Below are 16,381 nucleotides of genomic sequence, written 5' to 3'. Positions count from 1 at the left end.
CCCTAACCCCACCTACCCCGCCCACATGCCGGCCACGCCCACTGGTGACTCTGCCCTGTGCTCCGATTCCCGGTAGCAGGCCGGCCGGTGCCCGGTGTGTGCGCTGCAGGATGTGCCCAGATCCCGCCCTCACGTCACTGAGTGGGGATGCCCGGCCTGGAGTCAGCTCCTGTGGGTAACTACATGCCGGGACAGAGCCGCTCTGCAGATGCCACACGTTTACCAAACCGGTCACAGTTATCAAACTACAGGGGAGATGTACTGAGCAGTGAGGGAGAGGAGAAGTTGCCCATGGCAACCAATCAGCATTGAAGTAACATTTGCATTCTTTAAAATTATACAGAGCAGCTTATTGGTTGCCATGGGCAACTTCACTCTTATCACAGCTTAGTACATTCCTCATACAGTATATCTGCGGCTATTTCCCGCCAGCAACCGCTTCCGCAGCATAGCCGCAACTATTACCGGCTCTTCATAACAGTTATCAAACGTACTCGCATATCAGCTGATTGGTTACCATGGGCAACTTCACCGCTTTCGCTGCTTCGTGGATAGACCTGTATTTATCCCCTGAATGTATGACAGGGGCCGCAGCAGATATCTATGATACCAGCTGCGACCTCTCCATTCCCGCCAGCAGCCACCGCCCCTTGCTACAGGTTGCGGCTGTAGTTCTGCAGGGATCCCCCAGAAGCGGCCCCTGTGCGTGTGCTTTCAGCAGGGATATTGCATGTGCCGCACCTCCCGGCACCACACATCGCAGGGACCCTGTCCCTACCTGCGCCGGGTGATACAGTCACCCAATGTGACGCATTCTGCAGTGCGATCCTGGGCCCTAATATCGCGGCCAGACCACATTGCAAATGCAATCAATGGTAAATGAGACTCTAGGGCCCATTTATTACATTCAATGCGATCTGGATGCAATATAGTATAGGTTTTATTTGCTGGCTGTCGGAATCCCGGTGATCGGGATACCGACGCTGGAATGCCGACAGCTGGCAATGCCGGCAGACAGAATACCGGCACAACAGGACTATTCCCACTTGTGGGTGTCCATAGAACCTGCGGCGAGCCACCGAGCCCACAGCGTGGGAGCGCAGCAAGCAAGTAAAGGGACTCTTTGCGCTCGCCCCACTGCCGGCATACTGGCGGCCAGGATGACGCTATCGGTATACGGACGGACGGCATCCCGGCTGCTGGTAAATCGTGCTGAACCCCTGCGGGATATATCATCCAGGACATTTTGGAACCCGTCCTTGCGATGTGCATGGTTCGGGTGGCGGCGGGGGAGATGCACGTGTGCGATCCCTGCTGACTGCCCCTGTACAACAGCCAGTTCTGGGGGAACCTCTGCCGGCTACACGTGCGATGAGTAGCCCATAGGCTACAATGGTGTACCGCCATTTTCATATAGCTGCGGGGAAGGGGGGGGGGGGTGCAAGCTCGGGAATGCTTCACATTCTGGATATTGGTATAACTGACTGCATCGCATGCTCCATAGAAACCTATGCGGGATGCGGCTGCCGGTGGGGATGGAGGGGCAGCAGCTGGTATCAGAGCCTCATAACAGCAGCCTCATCCCCCATAGGGTTTGATGCAATGCTGTGCCGTCAGATTTACCAAACTCCTGAATGCAAAACCTTCCTGAGCTGGGCCCCCAAATATGGCGTTAGCCTGTTGTATCCTATAGGCTACAAACTTCAAACATAGGGGTCTATGGGCCTAATTCAGACCTGATCGCAGCAGCAAAATTGTTCTCTAATGGACAAAACCATGTGCACTGCAGGTGGGGCAGATGTAACATGTGCAGAGAGAGTTAGATTTGGGTGAGTTATATTGTTTCTGTGCAGGGTAAATACTGGCTGCTTTATTTTTACACTGCACTTTAGATTTCAGTTTGAACACACCCAACCCAAATCTAACTCTCTCTGCACATGTTACATCTACCCCCCCCCCCCCCCCCCTTCCTGAGCTGGGCCCCCAAATATGGCGTTAGCCTGTTGTATCCTATAGGCTACAAACTTCAAACATAGGGGTCTATGGGCCTAATTCAGACCTGATCGCAGCAGCAAAATTGTTCTCTAATGGCCAAAACCATGTGCACTGCAGGTGGGGCAGATGTAACATGTGCAGAGAGAGTTAGATTTGGGTGAGTTATATTGTTTCTGTGCAGGGTAAATACTGGCTGCTTTATTTTTACACTGCACTTTAGATTTCAGTTTGAACACACCCAACCCAAATCTAACTCTCTCTGCACATGTTACATCTGCCCCCCCCCCCCCTGCAGTGCACATGGTTTTGCCCACTGGAGACATTTTGCTGCTGCAATCAGGTCTGAATTAGGCCCAATATACTACACCTTGGAGAGAGTTAAAGTGGACGAAGATAAAGTACGAGCCAATCAGCTCCTAACTGCCATGTTCCAGGCTGTTTTTGAAAAATGACAAGAACTGACCGGTTGGCAGTTTATCTCTCTCCACTTTATCTCTCTCCAAGGCTTAGTACATCTGGACTACAGTGTGATGATTCCATGAGAGAGATGACAGTGCTGAGTGCTGTTTCCGGCGAGTGACGTAGCAGGAGGGATGGAGGCTGTAAGATATGGATTACAGAGGAGTATTTATGGGTAAGCTGCAGAAGATGAGGCTAGATGAGCAGAAGTGGAGGGGCAGGAGGCCCAGCATGTTATTCTTATCTCTTCCTAATGTAACTTCCTTTGTGTTGTCTTTGTGGTTTGTGAACTTCCCTTTAATTTTGTGCATTGCCTTGGGCGACGTTACTACTCCCAATCGTAGTCCACGTGGATAGTAAATCAAGCAAGCGTTGGAAAACCCCAAAAAGTGTGTCGACCATTGTCATGTTGTCCTTTGGACCTTAAGCACTGTTTACCTTTTACCTGTCGACCTTTTGACCATGTCTACAAACTACATGTTGACCGTATGGAGTCGACTTACTGACTGATGACCTAGACATTGGAACCCTTCCAATTGTACCAGGCTGCTAGGATACCGGTCTTGACATCTAGAACGTTGTGCGTCTAACTTGCCGGAGAAATCTGCCTGGGATGTAAGCCATGGATTCACTTATTGGCAGGACAGTTGGCTACGAGGGTTGGGTATGAAATCCCAATGGTGAGGATGGGGGCCGTAGCATCCCATTGGACAGGATTCTGGTAAGTATTTTAACCCTAATCATCCCCTCCTGCAGCCTAACGCTTACTGCCAACTAGCCTAACTCTAAGCTCCTCCCTCCGCAGCCTAATTCTCCCCCTAGTGCCTAACCCCAATCACAGTACTTACCTTCGGCATCCGTCGGGGTTCCACTGTCGGTATTCTGAATCCCGACTGCCGAGATCCTGACCGCGTTCCGGCTACAGATCAGCTAGTAACCTATGAGATAAGCACATCCTGGCCCAGCAAAATTGGAGAGTGTGGACCACGAGATAAGCACATCCTGGCCCAGCAAAATTGGAGAGTCTGGACCACGAGATAAGCGCATCCTGGCCCAGCAAAATTGGAGAGTCTGGACCACGAGATAAGCACATCCTGGCCCAACAAAATTGGAGAGTCTGGACCACTACACAGCACAAGGGGACGCTCCAATATTCCGCTCGGTCACCGAACTGAGATATTTCCCCTTTAAAAATGTTCATAGAAATTGTAAGCTGTTTACTTTTGCGAATGGACTAGATGCGCACATTGACGTTTTCATTACGCTAAAGAATATTTAATAATAATATATAATTTATCTGCCTGCCTTCACTTCATAAAAAGTACACGGAGACTGCGAGCAATAAAACCAGTGATGGAAAATAAGATAGAGCATTTAATTCAGCTTTAAGAAAACAATACTGAGAGTACATAGCACGTAATAAACCCGCTGTGTAAATATTAGCATAACAAGGGCTGCTGCCGGAGACGTTACCTCATCATCATTTCAGTCAAGTACACAAAAAGTCTATTGTTAATATATATCTGAGGCCTAGGATGATTCGGAAGCATAGGCCCAGCACCAAACACCGCGGCTTTGCACAGGTGCATCTGGGTGGTGCGACGGCCTACAGGAAGGTCCTCACGTACGTCTGAGGAGAGCTGAAAAATCGCTAGGAGGCGCGTTGTGCAAAGGTGTAAACGCCACTCTGAAGTCCTGCGCTTGTGCGTTTCCACCCCAGTATAGACACCCCTGCCCAATATGCCTAAAGGAAAAAATAAACACAATTTTCAAATAAACTTTAAACAATCTAAAATGGTAGATTCTTTTTTTTCCCCTCCACTTTAAATAATTTTTCTTTTAAACTGTTTTGGGGTTTTTTATGTCGTTTTGCAAAATGTAAACAGGAAGTGATGCAGAGTCTTTGCCATCACCTGCGCGTGGGCCATATTTCAGATTAGGGGGGGCCATTTATTATAGATTGCGATCTGGGTGGAATCTTACTGCTCAGGATCGCATTGCAATATGCCATCCTATCTGCTGGAAATATTATCCAGCACCTATAGGGGCAAGGGCACCGAAAGAAGCCTGTCTCTGCGATGTGCTGTGGCCATCGGGGTGAAAGCGGCTGTTCTATGGGATACAGCCGCAAATATACAATGATAAATAGGCTCTTAATGCACCAAAAAGTTGGCACCACTGCCAACAGGGCAGTGAGGACCTCTGCACACTGCCCCCCCCCCCCCCCCCCCCCATCTCTTAAAATGCCCCTGCAATACAGAATGGGTGAAGTGAGTTGGGTAGTGACTAGTTCGGAGTCAACCATCTGAGTTTAGTGAGTGTGCTCAATATCTGACCCTGATGAAGTCCTAACAGCAGCAAGACGAAACGCGGTGGGGCTTATCACAGTTCTAGAATTTCAGCCTCTATGTACCCCCTTAGTATTTATTATGTGGTGTTCAGTGTCATCACCAGACAACCACCCAGACTACATAAGGAATAAAGGGACAAGAGTCCCCTCTTTCACATGACGTAGCCCTCAATAGCTGTTGTAAACAATACACAACACCAGCGTTTTCCCAACTCCGCAATTTCACTCCAGATTTTAAGGATATCCGTGCTTGAATCCAGATGGTTAAATCAATTTGACTGGAGAACTGATTAAGGGGGTAATTCAGACCTGATCGCTGGACAGTGATTTTTGCACTGCTGCGATCAGATAGTCGCTGCCTACAGGGGGAGTGTATTTTAACTGTGCGAACGCATGTGTAGCAGAGCTGTACAAACTGATTTTGTGCAGTCTCTGCGCAGCCCAGGACTTACTCAGCCGATGCGATCATCTCAGCCTATCCGGGACCGGAATTGACGTCAGATACCCGCCCTGCAAACGCTTGGACACGCCTGCGTTTTTTCCAGACACTCCCTGAAAACAGTCAGTTGACACCCACAAATGCCCTCTTCCTGTCAGTCATCTTGCGTTCGCCAGTGCGATCACTTTTTTCGCACCATCTCGTCGCTATGCATCGATCCTCGTTGCTGCGGTCTGTCACGCCTGCGCATTGCGGTGCATACGCATGCGCAGTTCAGACCTGATTGCCCGCTGTACGAAAACGCAGCCTAGCGACCAAGTCTGAATTACCCCCTAAGTCACCTGTACTCCATCATGGATATCCTTAAAACCTGGACTGTAATGGCGGAGTTGGAGGGTGTGGTATGTTAGATAGACTAGAATAAGGTCGATGGTGTCTAGGTTCACCACTATTGGTCGACAGTAAGTAGGTCGACAGGAACTCTAGGTCGACATGAAAAAAGGTCGATACAAGTTTTTTTTTAAAAAAATTGGTGTTGTTCTCTTTGTATAGTGACGGAGAACCCCAATTAGTGCACCGTGTCCCCTCGCTTCAGGCAAGGTGCCTCGCTCCACTAACGCTGCGCTTGGCACAGATTACCGTTACCAATTGTAGTTTACGTGGATCGTAAAGTATGAAAAAGTTGAAAAAATGGGGGGGGGGGGAGTTAAAAACTCATGTCGACCTTTTGTCATGTCGACCTAGAAACCATGTTGATCAATAGTGGTCGACCTAGACATTGTCGACCTAAGGGGTACATTTACTATGCAGTGATAAGAGTGGAGGAGTGTGCCAGTGGAGAAATTTCCCCATCAACCAATCAGCAGCTCTGTACCATTTCATAGTATGCAAATTATAGATGTTTTCTCTATCGTCCTAGTGGATGCTGGGGTTCCTGAAAGGACCATGGGGAATAGCGGCTCCGCAGGAGACAGGGCACAAAAGTAAAGCTTTCCGATCAGGTGGTGTGCACTGGCTCCTCCCCCTATGACCCTCCTCCAAGCCAGTTAGATTTTTGTGCCCGGCCGAGAAGGGTGCAATCTAGGTGGCTCTCCTAAAGAGCTGCTTAGAGAAAGTTTAGCTTAGGTTTTTTATTTTACAGTGAGTCCTGCTGGCAACAGGATCACTGCAACGAGGGACTTAGGGGAGAAGAAGTGAACTCACCTGCGTGCAGGATGGATTGGCTTCTTGGCTACTGGACATCAGCTCCAGAGGGACGATCACAGGTACAGCCTGGATGGTCACCGGAGCCTCGCCGCCGGCCCCCTTGCAGATGCTGAAACATGAAGAGGTCCAGAATCGGCGGCAGAAGACTCCTCAGTCTTCTAAAGCGCCATTTTCCTCTCAGCACACTTCACACGGCAGTCACTGAGGGTGCAGGGCGCTGGGAGGGGAGCGCCCTGGGAGGCAAATGAAAACCTATTTGGCTAAAAAATACCTCACATATAGCCTCCGGGGCTATATGGAGATATTTAACCCCTGCCAGAATACACTAAAGAGCGGGAGACGAGCCCGCCGGAAAAGGGGCGGGGCCTATCTCCTCAGCACACAGCGCCATTTTCCTTACACAGCTCCGCTGGTCAGGACGGCTCCCAGGTCTCTCCCCTGCACTGCACTACAGAAACAGGGTAAAACAAGAGAGGGGGGGGCAAAATAGTGGCAAAAATTATATTATAAAAGCAGCTATACAGGGAGCACTTATTATAAGGCTATCCCTGTCATATATAGCGCTTTTGGTGTGTGCTGGCAAACTCTCCCTCTGTCTCCCCAAAGGGCTAGTGGGGTCCTGTCTTCGTTAAGAGCATTCCCTGTGTGTCTGCTGTGTGTCGGTACGTGTGTGTCGACATGTATGAGGACGATATTGGTGTGGAGGCGGAGCAATTGCCAAATATGGGGATGTCACCTCCTAGGGGGTCGACACCAGAATGGATGCCTTTATTTATGGAATTACGGGATAGTGTCAACACGCTAAAGCAGTCGTTTGTCGACATGAGACGGCCGGACAATCAGTTAGTGCCTGTCCAGGCGCCTCAAACACCGTCAGGGGCTGTAAAACGCCCTTTGCCTCAGTCGGTCGACACAGACCCAGACACAGGCACTGATTCCAGTGGCGACGGTGACGAATCAACCGTATTTTCCAGTAGGGCCACACGTTATATGATTTTGGCAATGAAGGAGGCGTTACATTTAGCTGATACTACTGGTACCACTAAACAGGGTATTATGTGGGGTGTGAAAAAACTACCTATAGTTTTTCCTGAATCAGAAGAACTAAATGATGTATGTGATGAAGCGTGGGTTGCCCCCGATAAAAAGATGCTAATTTCAAAGAAGTTATTAGCTTTATACCCTTTCCCGTCAGAGGTTAGGGCGCGCTGGGAAACACCTCCTAGGGTGGATAAGGCGCTCACACGCTTATCTAAACAAGTGGCGTTACCCTCTCCTGAGACGGCCGCACTTAAAGATCCAACAGATAGGAGGATGGAAAATATCCAAAAAAGTATATACACACATACAGGTGTTATACTACGACCAGCTATAGCGTCAGCCTGGATGTGCAGTGCTGGAGTAGTTTGGTCAGAGTCCCTGATTGAAAATATTGATACCCTGGATAGGGACAATGTTTTACTGTCTTTAGAGCAAATAAAGGATGCATTTCTTTATATGCGTGATGCACAGAGGGATATCTGCACACTGGCATCACGGGTAAGTGCTATGTCCATTTCGGCCAGAAGAAGTTTATGGACGCGACAGTGGTCAGGCGATGCGGACTCAAAACGGCATATGGAAGTTTTGCCGTATAAAGGGGAGGAGTTATTTGGAGTCGGTCTATCAGATTTGGTGGCCACGGCTACAGCCGGGAAATCCACCTTTTTACCTCAAGCTACTCCCCAACAGAAAAAGACACCGACTTTTCAACCGCAGTCCTTTCGTTCCTTTAAAAACAAGAGAGCAAAGGGATATTCATATCTGCCACGAGGCAGAGGAAGGGGGAAGAGACACCAACAGGCAGCTCCTTCCCAGGAACAGAAGCCCTCCCCCGCTTCTACAAAAGCCTCAGCATGACGCTGGGGCTTCTCAAGCAGACTCGGGGGCGGTGGGCGGTCGTCTCAAGCATTTCAGCGCGCAGTGGGCTCACTCGCAGGTAGATCCCTGGATCCTGCAGATAATATCTCAGGGGTACAGGTTGGAACTAGAGACAGATCCGCCTCGCCGTTTCCGGAAGTCTGCTTTACCAACGTCCCCCTCCGAAAGGGAGACGGTTTTGGAAGCCATTCACAAGCTGTACTCTCAGCAGGTGATAGTCAAGGTACCTCTTCTACAACAGGGAAAGGGGTATTATTCCACTCTATTTGTGGTACCGAAGCCGGACGGCTCGGTAAGACCTATTCTAAATCTGAAGTCCTTGAACCTGTACATAAAGAAGTTCAAGTTCAAAATGGAGTCACTCAGAGCAGTGATAGCGAACCTGGAAGAAGGGGACTTTATGGTGTCCTTGGACATCAAGGATGCGTACCTCCACGTTCCAATTTACCCCTCACACCAGGGGTACCTCAGGTTCGTTGTACAAAACTGTCACTATCAGTTTCAGACGCTGCCGTTCGGATTGTCCACGGCACCTCGGGTCTTTACAAAGGTAATGGCCGAGATGATGATTCTTCTTCGAAGAAAAGGCGTATTAATTATCCCATACTTGGACGATCTCCTAATAAGGGCAAGGTCCAGAGAACAGCTAGAGAGGGGATTAGCACTGTCTCAAGAAGTGCTAAAACAGCACGGCTGGATTCTGAATATTCCAAAATCCCAGTTAATGCCGACAACTCGTCTGCTGTTCCTAGGGATGATTCTGGACACGGTTCAGAAAAAGGTTTTTCTCCCGGAGGAAAAAGCCAAGGAGTTGTCCGAGCTTGTCAGGAACCTCCTAAAACCAGGAAAGGTGTCTGTACATCAATGCACAAGAGTCCTGGGAAAAATGGTGGCTTCTTACGAAGCAATTCCATTCGGCAGATTCCATGCACGAATTTTCCAGAGGGATCTGTTAGACAAATGGTCAGGGTCGCATCTTCAGATGCACCAGCGGATAACCCTGTCTCCAAGGACAAGGGTATCTCTTCTGTGGTGGTTGCAGAGTGCTCATCTATTGGAGGGCCGCAGATTCGGCATACAGGATTGGATCCTGGTGACCACGGACGCCAGCCTGAGAGGCTGGGGAGCAGTCACACAAGGAAGAAACTTCCAGGGAGTGTGGACGAGCCTGGAAACGTCTCTTCACATAAACATTCTGGAACTAAGAGCAATCTACAATGCTCTAAGCCAGGCAGAACCTCTGCTTCAAGGAAAACCGGTGTTGATCCAGTCGGACAACATCACGGCAGTCGCCCATGTGAACAGACAGGGCGGCACAAGAAGCAGGAGTGCAATGGCAGAAGCTGCAAGGATTCTTCGCTGGGCAGAGAATCATGTGATAGCACTGTCAGCAGTGTTCATCCCGGGAGTGGACAACTGGGAAGCAGACTTCCTCAGCAGACACGACCTTCACCCGGGAGAGTGGGGACTTCATCCGGAAGTCTTCCACATGCTGGTAACCCGTTGGGAAAGACCAATGGTGGACATGATGGCGTCTCGCCTCAACAAAAAACTGGACAGGTATTGCGCCAGGTCAAGAGATCCGCAGGCAATAGCTGTGGACGCGCTGGTAACGCCTTGGGTGTACCAGTCGGTGTATGTGTTTCCTCCTCTGCCTCTCATACCAAAAGTATTGAGAATTATACGGCAAAGAGGCGTAAGAACGATACTAGTGGTTCTGGATTGGCCAAGAAGGACTTGGTACCCGGAACTTCAAGAGATGATCACGGAAGATCCGTGGCCTCTACCTCTAAGGAGGGACTTGCTTCAGCAGGGTCCCTGTCTGTTTCAAGACTTACCGCGGCTGCGTTTGACGGCATGGCGGTTGAACGCCGGATCCTAAAGGAAAAAGGCATGCCGGAAGAAGTCATTCCTACTTTGATTAAAGCAAGGAAGGAAGTAACCGTGCAACACTATCACCGCATTTGGCGAAGATATGTTGCGTGGTGCGAGGATCGGAGTGCTCCGACGGAGGAATTTCAACTGGGTCGATTCCTACATTTCCTGCAATCAGGATTGTCTATGGGTCTCAAATTGGGATCTATTAAGGTTCAAATTTCGGCCCTGTCGATTTTCTTTCAAAAAGAATTGGCTTCAGTTCCTGAAGTCCAGACTTTTGTTAAGGGAGTGCTGCATATACAGCCTCCTGTGGTGCCTCCAGTGGCACCGTGGGATCTCAATGTGGTTTTGGAATTTCTAAAATCTCATTGGTTTGAACCACTAAAAAAGGTGGATTTAAAATATCTCACATGGAAAGTGACCATGTTACTAGCCCTGGCTTCGGCCAGGAGAGTGTCAGAACTGGCAGCTTTATCTTACAAAAGCCCATATCTGATTTTCCATTCGGACAGGGCAGAACTGCGGACTCGTCCGCATTTTCTCCCTAAGGTGGTGTCAGCATTTCATCTGAACCAGCCTATTGTAGTGCCTGCGGCTACAAGTGACTTGGAGGACTCCAAGTTACTGGACGTTGTCAGAGCATTAAAAATATATATTGCAAGGACAGCTGGAGTCAGAAAATCTGACTCGTTGTTTATATTGTATGCACCCAACAAGATGGGTGCTCCTGCGTCTAAGCAGACGATTGCTCGTTGGATCTGTAGCACAATCCAACTTGCACATTCTGTGGCAGGCCTGCCACAGCCTAAATCTGTAAAGGCCCACTCCACAAGGAAGGTGGGCTCATCTTGGGCGGCTGCCCGAGGGGTCTCGGCATTACAACTTTGCCGAGCAGCTACGTGGTCAGGGGAGAACACGTTTGTAAAATTTTACAAATTTGATACTCTGGCTAAGGAGGACCTGGAGTTCTCTCATTCGGTGCTGCAGAGTCATCCGCACTCTCCCGCCCGTTTGGGAGCTTTGGTATAATCCCCATGGTCCTTTCAGGAACCCCAGCATCCACTAGGACGATAGAGAAAATAAGAATTTACTTACCGATAATTCTATTTCTCGGAGTCCGTAGTGGATGCTGGGCGCCCATCCCAAGTGCGGATTATCTGCAATAATTGTACATAGTTATTGTTAACTAATTCGGGTTATTGTTAGGAAGCCATCTTTCAGAGGCTCCTCTGTTATCATACTGTTAACTGGTTTTGATCACAAGTTGTACGGTGTGATTGGTGTGGCTGGTATGAGTCTTACCCGGGATTCAAAATTCCTCCCTTATTGTGTACGCTCGTCCGGGCACAGTACCTAACTGGCTTGGAGGAGGGTCATAGGGGGAGGAGCCAGTGCACACCACCTGATCGGAAAGCTTTACTTTTGTGCCCTGTCTCCTGCGGAGCCGCTATTCCCCATGGTCCTTTCAGGAACCCCAGCATCCACTACGGACTCCGAGAAATAGAATTATCGGTAAGTAAATTCTTATTATTTCAGTGCTGATTAGTTGCCATGGGCAACTTCTCCACTGGCTCACTTCTCCGCTCTTATCACTGCTTAGTAAATGTCCCCCTAAGTCTTGTCGACCTACAGACCGGATCCTGATGTTGGAGAACATCTGCCAGACACTATAAAAAATCTTACTCTTCCTGGGGATAAGTTTTGTGCACTGACTGCCCTATATTCCCTACACTGGCGCTCACACTCTTATGCTGGGTACGCATTATGCCACGGGCAGTATTAAAAAAAAAAGAGAGAAACCCACTTGCAGCATCTTGAGACGGCGCATTTTGGTCTGTGTTGCAGGTGCAGAGTGGTCTCCTGTGTGAGCGGTTCGGCATCTTTGGACGCAGTCGCTTTCAGCAACACACCCGGCGCGGCTTTGCCCCCCCAAGGAAGCAGCAGTGATAGCTAATCCAACGGCACCTGAATGTGTGTAGTGTAACCAGGTCTGCCTTCTACTCAACAGAGCAACCGCGTGTCACTCGTCGTCACTAACTGTGTCTGCCGTGTCACTGATCCCATAATCAACGCACATGCTAATGTATTTCCCCGTGTGCCGTATACATCTAAGATGATGGATACAGTGGGGAGACGCAGATTGAATTGCATGGAGATCCATTTTGATGGGGTGTTTCTGGGCTATGACTGGGGGGGGGGAGGTTTCATGTCAACGACTGCGTCTTAAAAAGCGGTTCTACTGACTTTGGTGGTTATGGCCACTCGGACATTCTGCGCCTGCCATAGATGGGTGTAAGTTGCCGATGGTGCGCCGATAGTGCGTCTTTGGCAGATTCGCGCTGCAGCTGGTGGGCGTCTCAGTAGGATGCCCATCAGTCGCGGCATTAGCATAAAGACGCAGTAATGGCTGCCACAAAAGTCTCCGCTGCCACTGCCATGTGCCAACCTCTGAATCACCCCCTTAGTGTGCAGACCTGTATCATCTGTCATTGCTTGATTAAATTCATGAGTGGATGAATCACAGTTATATTGTTTAATGTTCATAACCGTGTGTCCGTTTCTTAAATATCACAGTAAAGAATAATAACAGTAACTGATTGGATGTGACAGAGAACCGGCTGGGAAATCAGTATGCCTGGGAAAAGTGCAAAAGTGAAACGCGTGTCGGCATCGGCTGTGCTATATCCTCCGGATTCATCACCTTCTGTCCTCTCTCTATTGAATTTAACATTATCATATTAACAGGTTATGGGATCCTCACAGTCAGGATGGCAACAGTCAAAATACCAACAGCGGCATCCCGACTGTCATAATGCCGACACATATAGGAAGTACTGTAACCCTTATACGCACCCTCAGCCCTACCCTCCCCTCCAGCAGCCTAACATTATCCGTCCCCTCCCGCAGTCTAACCATAACCTCCCTCTACCACAGCCTAATCCTAACCTCCCTCTTCCACAGCCTAACCCTCCCCTCCCACAGCCTAACCCTCCCTTCCCACAGCCTAATCCTCCCGTCCTGCAGCCTAACCCTCCCCTCCCGCAGCCTAACCCTCCCCTCCCACAGCCTAACCCTAACCCTCCACTCCCACAGCCTAACACTCCCCTCCCACAGCCTAATCCTCCCACAGCCCTCCCCTCCCACAGCCTAACCCTAACCCTCCACTCCCACAGCCTAACCCTACCTCCCACAGCCTAACCCTCCCACAGCCTAACCCTCCCCTCCCACAGCCTAACCCTCCCCTCCCACAGCCTAACCCTACCTCCCACAGCCTAACCCTCCCACAGCCTAACCCTCCCCTCCCACAGCCTAACCCTCCCCTCCCACAGCCTAACCCTCCCCTCCTGCAGCCTAACCCTCCCCTCCCGCAGCCTAATCCTCCCACAGCCTAACCCTCCCCTCCCACAGCCTAACCCTCCCCTCCCACAGCCTGACCCTCCCCTCCCACAGCCCAACCCTCCCCTCCCCTCCCACAGCCTAACCCGTCCCCGCCCCTCCCACAGCCTAACCCTCCCCTCCCGCTGCCTAACTCTAACCTCACCCTCCCGCAGCCTAACCCTAACTCTCCTGCAGCCTAAGGGTAGGGCCACACATAGCGGCCAGTAGTTTTTTTTTGGGGGTGAACACGGATCCTGTTCTGCGGAATGCCGCAGAACAGGATCCAGTCACTGCTACACGGGATTTCAATAGAACACAGTGCGGCACAGGGATTAAATTGAATTGAAATTCCACCGTCCTGTCATCTGGCCCATCCGCAGCATGCTGCATTTGGATCCGGCGGTGACGCGACTGCTGCATATATGTGGGCACCTGCATAGGCGCCCATGTGCAGTCTCCTTCCGGCCAAGGGGGTCCCGCTGAAGAGAACCCGCTTGGCCGCTATGTGTGGCCCTAGCCTACCACTAACCTCACCCTCCTACAGCCTAACCCTCCCTACAGCTTAACCCTAACATCCCGCCCCCCCCGCAGCCTAACACTGGGGGGGAGATTCAGACCTGATCGCTCCTCTGCAAATTTGCAGTGGTTTGCGATCACATAGCCACCGCCCAGACAGTGAAAACCAGTCTGTGCGCAGCCCAGGCCTTACTCCTGCAGTGCGATACAAACAGGCCGGAGCTGACGTCACACACCCTCCCTGAAAACGCTTGGCCACGCCTGCGCTTTTCCTGACACTCCCAGAAAACGGCCAGTTACCACCCACAAACGTCCTCTTCATGTCAATCAACTTGTGTAATCAAAAAAGTTGCTGGATTTTTTTCTCTGTTCGGCCTCATGCATGTGTACTACGATCAGTGCGCATGTGCAGTTGATCGATGATCGTCTGGCTTGCAAATTCACACAACAGTGATCAGGTCTGAATAATCCCCTGGGTAATTTTGTTTCTGTGCAGGGTAAATACTGGCTGCTTTATTTTTACACTGCAATTGAGATTTCAGTTTGAACACACCCCACCCAAATCTACCTCTCTCTGCACATGTCATTGGCGGATTTAGCGGGGGGCGATTAGGGCGAACGCCCCCCCCCCCCCTACACATACCGGCACCGGGATGGAGGCCGGGTCCCGCCGCGGTGTTGGGAACGGGGTGGAGAGCGGTGCAGCGCGGCGGGGGAAGGGGAGAGAGAGAGCGTCCTGACGCGCATACAGCGGCCTCTGTTCTGACCACGCCCCCTCCTCCCTGTACGCGCGTCAGGACGCTCCCTCTCTCTCCCCTTCCCCCGCCGCGCTGCACCGCTCTCCACCCCGTTCCCAACACCACGGCGGGACCCGGCCTCCATCCCGACTCCTCATGCTGCTGCGGACAAAATATGAGTAGGTGTCAGTGTATGCCATGTCTCCTCCCCTCCAAGCTAAAGTGTGTGTGTGTGTGTGTGTGCCATATCTTCCACCCCCCCTTCTCCTAGCTAAAGTGTGTGTATGCCATGTCTCCCCTCCTAGCTAAAGCGTCTGTGTTCCATGTCTCCCCCCTCCGCTCCTAGCTAAAGTGCCTGTGTGCCATTTCTCCCCCCTCTTCTCCTAACTAAAGTGTATATGTCCCCCCTCCTAGCTAAAGTGTGTGTGTGCCACGTCCCCGTCCCCCCCCCTCCTCCTAGCTAAAGTGTGTGTGTGCCATGTCTCTCCCCGTCCCCTCCTAGCTAAAGTGTCGGTGTGCCATGTCTCTCCAAGACAGGGACAGCTCGATGGCCATTTGAGTGGAGTGGCGGGACACATGACTGATCTGGCAGAGGACCTCCAGTCCAGAAGCGGACCTCGGACAGTGAGACATGGGACAAAGATCCGCAGGCCTGCAGCTTGGGGTGAGATACTGTTTAAGCCCTTACGCTGCAATACTCGGAGTAAAGAAGGGGGCAGGGTCCCCTGTGTTTTTTTCCCTCGCTGCCCCAGTGTAAGTTAATTAGGGGGTAGGATTCCTCTTGCCCCCACTGCCTGCATTATTTTGGCTCATTCAGTTTACTGTAATGTGAATTTCGGCTCATACAGTGTGTTATAATGTGAATTTCGGCTCATTCAGTGTGCTGTAATCTGAATTTCAGCTCATTCTGCGTGCTATGATGTGAATTTCGGCTCATTCAGTGTGCTATGATGTGAATTTCGGCTCATTCTGCGTGCTATAATGTGAATTTCGGCTCATTCAGTGTGCTATAATGTGAATTTTAGCTCATTCTGCGTGCTATAATGTGAATTTCAGCTCATTCAGTGTGCTATACTGTGAATTTCGGCTCATTCAGTGTGCTATAATGTGAATTTCAGCTCATACAGGGGTATATTTACTAAAATTCGTATTTTTCCGAATGAGGATAAAGTTCAAACACGAATGACATCGAAAGTGTAAAATTGCAACTTTTTGAATTTATTACGACTAATTTACTAAGCTGTCGTATTCTGCATTTTCGTATTTGCAGATGTCGATGTCATTCGTATTTTTTGGCAGTGTTTTACGGGAGTGAATTGTAAAACACTGCCGACATTAACACAATGAATCTCGGCCGGATCTGTGAGATCCGTGCTGGGCTTCATTGTGCACCTTTCGTTAAAAAAAAAAACATTGTTAAAAATCCCCAAAAAAAATGCGTGGGGTCCCCCCTCCTAAACAAAACCAGCCTCGGGCTCTTTGAGCCGGTCCTGGTTGAAAAAA

General features: G+C 50.2%; 1 long non-coding RNA gene across 1 annotated transcript; it reads left to right on the top strand.

Annotated features, from left to right (window-relative positions):
• Positions 1-59: 59 nt before the first annotated feature.
• Positions 60-12,397, top strand: LOC134911100 (uncharacterized). The gene is made up of 3 exons (XR_010176320.1): positions 60-175; positions 2,500-2,629; positions 12,093-12,397. It is a non-coding gene; the product is annotated as an uncharacterized LOC134911100 (long non-coding RNA).
• The last annotated feature ends 3,984 nt before the right edge of the window (positions 12,398-16,381 follow it).

Source organism: Pseudophryne corroboree, chromosome 4 (genome assembly GCF_028390025.1).
Source record: "Pseudophryne corroboree isolate aPseCor3 chromosome 4, aPseCor3.hap2, whole genome shotgun sequence".
In the NCBI taxonomy this organism is placed as follows: Eukaryota; Metazoa; Chordata; class Amphibia; order Anura; family Myobatrachidae; genus Pseudophryne; species Pseudophryne corroboree.
Note: the sequence above shows the minus strand (reverse complement) of the source record. Positions and strands in the feature narration are given on the sequence as shown.